This window comes from Tachypleus tridentatus, chromosome 2, assembly GCF_004210375.1.
Source record: "Tachypleus tridentatus isolate NWPU-2018 chromosome 2, ASM421037v1, whole genome shotgun sequence".
NCBI classification, from domain to species: Eukaryota; Metazoa; Arthropoda; class Merostomata; order Xiphosura; family Limulidae; genus Tachypleus; species Tachypleus tridentatus.
In genome coordinates this window covers 14,312,643-14,318,642 of record NC_134826.1, presented here as the reverse complement: position 1 = coordinate 14,318,642, position 6,000 = coordinate 14,312,643, and positions in this window count along the sequence as shown.

Genomic DNA, 6,000 nt, shown 5'->3' with positions numbered 1-6,000 from the left:
AGAAAATACGTTCAAATGGCTCACTAGAGATACCCTTAGGGAAAAAGAAAGTGTCTTTCTTTTTTATATCAATAGCCCTTGACAACAAGGTGACTGAAAGTACTTTAGGCCCCTTGATACTAATCTTCATCCAGCTTTAAGGCTTGTCTTTACCCATTTGGTTTTTGAGGTTATTTAAAATATGGTTCATATTGCTGAAAGGATGCTCAACTCCAAAAGTCGAAACAGGAATCAATATCAGGCAGCCAGTTAATTGTTTTATGATCGTAATAACTGGTGTATGTTTTCCTCATGTATTGAACAATACTTTTACTTTGATCTTTTTGCTCCCTTGCAGGGCACGTGAAAAAGCTCAAGTCAGCCCACACAACATCAGCATCCAATTCGTTAAAGACATCATTATATGTCAAACTGCACAGTGACTAGACAGTTCGGAAGGTAGCACACTGATAAAGGAAACAACTTGATCATTAAATCAGTGCTTCATTTGTTCAATCGCAGAGTCAACGACATTTTAAACCTTTTTTAAGGTTTGAATTTCTGGCTAATTTTTAAGAACCGGCCGCACATAAAAACCTTCGTTTTGAGATCACAAAAGCTATAGTAATAGAGTTTTTCTATACTTAAATGATCACACTTGATCCATATATACTTCAAATGTGTTATCGTTGAAAGCCACACGCCGAGTAATTGACCACAGGTTAAGATTTCCTTTTCGCAAATTTTGTTTTCAGATTAGATACTGCACATAAAACTTTCTCTAAAACTGCTACGGTGACAAGAAAACTATATTAATCTATTTTCAATAAGATACCTCCTGCAAACAATATTAAATCTGCACCAACTTTGTGTTAGCGCTCACACGCCATCATATCTGAGCAGTAACAAGTTAGGACGACATGAACATATTTATTGAGCCAGAACACTTCGACCGTTTGTTTGTTTGTTGAATTTTGTGCAAACGTACTCAAGAGTTACCTGCGTTAGCCGTCCCTAACTTAGCAGTGTAAGACCAGAGAGAAGGCTGCTAGTCATCACCACCCACAGCCACCTCTTGGGTTACTCTTTTACCAACGAATAGTGGGATTGACCGTCACACTATAACGCTCCACCCCCTGAAAGGACGAGGATGTTTGGTGTGACGGGGATTCGAACCCGCGACCTTCGGATTACAAGTCGAGTGCCTTAACCGCCTGGCCAATTTGTTCAAAGCGAACATTCACTGAAATTACATTGATTTTAAACGAGCTCTTAGGACGTGAGATGGTATAGACAAGAAAACCCTCTACTTCATGAAATACATTGACAAGTTTTTAATTAAATGTTTTTGATATATTAACCGATAAATTTTATGATAAATAAATTAATATGTCAAGTACTTGACGCTTATATTACATAAAACGTTAATTTTAGTTATAGATGGTTACCATCTTTTTTTAAGTAAATAACCAAGGTAACGTGCTTTGAATGATAATAAATCTTGTACACATTAATTTTATTTCTCAAAGAATTGAAGTTTATTTGTTATTCTACAATAATAAAATATCAATTAAGTTTTCAAAGCAAACAGACCCAAATTTATTAAATTTAAATTGGCAGCGAACCATTTTTGGGCTTTTAAAGTGCTTCGAATATTGAATATTTGGTGAAAATGAAAAGTATATACACGAAGATATGAAAAAATGGTTATATAACGACGTTTGCTTAGAAGAAGAAACGTGTTGTGACATGGAATGTTTATATTGTTACAAACTGACGCTATCAAGGTCAGAAAGGCGTATGAGAAACTATGAAGGTCTCATTAACAAGAGGGACCTGAGAAAATTCCTCAACATCTTGGAGACGCCATAGCATGGGCTAAAGCTGCGGATGATTAATGAGTGTGAAGTATAAAACTGTCAGAAAAGGAAGGGAATCGGGTGTTTTAAGAAGAACTGATAGCAAGAATTTATGCACAGATACAAAAGAAGAGGCCGATGATTTACCGACTCCATCTGCAACCAATAGATAAGTAGTTTTGTTTTTGTTCTTAGATGTTCCACACGATCACAAGAAAAATGACCAGTTAAGTATCAGGACTACTTGAGGGTAGTTATGCATATTGTTTGGTAAATCATAAGAATACCAAGGAAAAACTGAATAAAAATTCATGTAACAAGCGGAAAATCACTTCTTCTGTAGCCAACAAGTTGGTATCCAGATTCCACTTCAGAATGTATACTGCAACAATGAGTCCGTTGGTCATGTCACGCCTAAATTCTCTGTAAGTAACTTTATGTCACTATTCCTAACATTGGTTAGCACAGTAAGTGAAAGTAAAGTTGAAAGTATAAAAAATATTTGTTCTAGAAGTGTTTGAACTAGAAGGTTTTATTAAACTGAGAGAATATGAAATGTTGATTGTAAATTTTTGAGATTTGGCAAAACTCATTGACAGTGCTTATTTTTGGAATCTTGATCTCAGCGTTAAAGCTTCGAATTAGTGCCCGTGTGCTCCATTCACCCATCGCATCCTCAATTCAAATAAATAACAGTGTAACAAGTAGTATCAGTCGAAGCTCCAATGGCTAAGTCGAACCCACTCGGCCTGCTTCTATTACAGCAGAGAGGGGTAGGATCACCTAATGCTTTACTTATGAAAATCCATGAGTAGTGGTCTAGCATAGTACAGTAATGTCACCTGGTCAGCCCCCCAAGTGGACTCTTGGAATGTCTCTTTTCAACAAAGCCTGTTGCAACCTAGGTAAAATATATTGAATAACTGGTTACTAGTGTGGAAGTGGTTTGATAAAAGCACACCTGCCTGGGTAACACTCGTCACACAGTGGGATTGTGTGACAACGAGGTAAGAGATATTGAAAGGTAAACAAGAGATGAACATAGATTAAAAATACTCAACCCTCTGAATCAGGGGTTCCCAACCTTTTGGCACTCGCGAACCCTTACCTAAAAGTTTGAAATCCATGTGACCCCCTACTTAGGGCTTACTATCAGCAGCTTAATTTTTCTTTTATTTTCTGTGAAGGAGAGGGAAAGAAACATCTAAAAAATTTTTTAAAAATTCTGTAATTATTTATTAGCAAATTAAATCACATTGGTCCAACCTGAATTCACAAGAAGAACATATATTTCTTAAAATAATATTAACATAGGTTTGAACAGCTATCCAAACCCAGCTAGTGAGATGCCTGATGTTGCATTTCAGAAGCAAGCTTTGAAATTCGTGGCCGAGCGTTTGTTAGAGCCAGTCTCATGTCATCTCCAACATCCAATCTGTTCCTATTCTTTGTTTTTATATTGACAAGAGTGGAAAATCCTGTCTCACACAAGTAGGTAGAAGCAACTGGAACAAGGACACGTAAAGCTATCATGCTGACCTTAGAGTATGACTGATACAAAGCGCACCAGAACTGAGTCACGGATTTCACCTTGAAGAGATCATGAGCTGAAGAGTCGTTCCTTAGATCCAGAAATTCATCTTGGATATCATCTGGGATGCTGGATATATCAAGTTCAGTACAAAATGGGTTCCTTACCAGGACCTCCTGTTCCTGTGATAGCTCAGGGAAGTAACGCTCGACTTCATTTTCTAGAGACTGAAGATGTTCGGTAATCTCATCCTTGAGGAACTGATCCAGTTGGATCTGAGACTCATCCGTCACTCCACAAAGTTTTTCAAACATAGCGATGTTTCCAAGATTGGTTTTCCGACGCCAGTTCTGCAGTTTGGAAACAAAGGCTCGAAGACTATCTTGAAAAAGGAGAACATGTGTTTCCCTTCCTTGAAGCTTCAAATTGAGCTTGTTCAGCTGGTCAAAATGTCGGCTAGGTACGCAACCCTTTTATTCCATGCTTCATCTTCGAAGTGAGCTACAAGATCTTTCCTTTCTTGAGTCTCCAGGAATAGCTTTATTTCATCTTTCATTTCAAAGACACGATTAATAACGTTTCCTTTCGACAACCAACGTACTGCTGTGTAGAAGAGAAGGACTTCGTGGTCAGCATTCATGTCTTTGCATAGTTCTTTAAATAGGCGAGTGTTGAGTGCTTGAGACTTCACATAATTTACAATTTTAATTACAGATTCAAGCACTTCCTGCAGAGAGGCAGGGAGAGTCTTACTGGCGAGAGCATATCGGTGAATCATGCAGTGGATGCCCTTTGTTTGAAGTGCTAGCTTCTTCACTCTCGACTGGAATCCTGATTTCGATCCCAGCATAGCCGGTGCCCCATCCGTACAAACCCCACACACGTTTTCCCATTGAAGATCTTCATCTTGAAAAAAAAGTTGAAACTTTTACCATGACATCATCAGCTTTTGTTGTGGTTTCAAGTGCACTGCAGAATAAGAATTCGTCTTTGATGTCACCTGAATTAATGCATCTCACGAAGACAAGCAACTGAAAACATGATGTTTGTTTGTTTTGGAATTTCGCACAAAGCTACTCGAGGGCTATCTGTGCTAGCCGTCCCTAATTTAGCAGTGTAAGACTAGAGGGAAAGCAGCTAGTCATCACCACCCACCGCCAACTCTTGGACTACTCTTTTACCAACGAATAGTGGGATTGACTGTCACATTATACGCCTCCACGGCTGGGAGGGCGAGCATGTTTAGGGCGACTCGGGCGCGAACCCGCGACCCTCGGATTACGAGTCGCACGCCTTACGCGCGCTTGGTCATGCCAGGCCTTGAGAACATGAACTTACATCTGTTGACTCGTCGAGCTGAAAGGAGAACAAAGGGGAACCCTTGATTTCAGTCAAAACCTGTTCCTTCACATCCATAGACATTTTAGAAATGCGCCTCTGTATAGTACTATTTGACAGGGATACTTGCTGCATCTTCTTTGCACTGGCTTCTCCCAATAAGATTTACTGCTTTCATCATGCAGGGTTTATGAAGTGTTTCTCCAATCGTGTGAAGCTTTTTTTGTTTAGCAATTTCGAATGCAATCTCATATGAAGCTTCCACTACGGCTGCACTCTGCTGCTGAAACGACCCACTTCTATCGATTCTTTGGCTTTTTAGACACCGTTCATGCCGTTTGAAGAAATCCAACCCCTTCTTTGCGTGTTCTGGATGTTTCGTCTCGAGATGACGCTTGAGTTTTGATGGTTTCATTGGCTCTGCACTCAGGACAGCATGGCACAAAACACACTGTGGTTTCTCGATGCCGTCGTTGGCGAGCACAGTGGTGAAGCCAATGTTGAGGTAGCATTCTGAGTATCTGCGCCGTTTAGCCATGGACGCAACTCACCTCTACTGCTTACTTATCTCCTTGTTAAAATAAAATAAAAATGTTGAATAATGAACGCTTTGGCAACTGTAGATCTTACACTGACTACTTGTAAGGGGTGCAGGTAGAGTAATGATGGGGTAAGTATTGGGAGGGAAGGGAGCGTGGCCAGTCGCGCGATTCGTCATCCACCAATCAGCAACGGACATGTGACTCACGTGTCGACAGCGACCACAGACACACACACACTTAATCATAGCTAAATAGACACACAAGCATACGTACATGCGCGTGCACTCACATTCTCGCTACTCACAAGTACACACATACATACAGTTGCAGACACATACACATTCACACAGGCACGCATACATACAACCATAATATCACCTAATGACATTGAACTAACGTAGCACACGTTTTGCTTTGCACCGAAACAAAAAAAAAAAAAGTAAGGGCATGAAAATGTAATTGATGAAATAAAATTAATGTTATCCCAAGCTACTTCTAACAAGGCTAAGCGACTCCTCTGCCAAGGCTTCGCACCGGTTGGGAAACCCTGCTCTGAATAATCCAGTGGAAGTGGTTAAGAGAGCTACAAGGAGTAACTGAAAAACCTCAGAAGAGGATACTACCAGATTATCCAAATAATGTGAAGTAAAAATATACCACAAACCATTTTGCACAATGACATCCAGCAGGCAATCCAACTGTGCTGCTAAGGTCATAGAAATGTGACGAATTTGATTAGATATTACTTGCA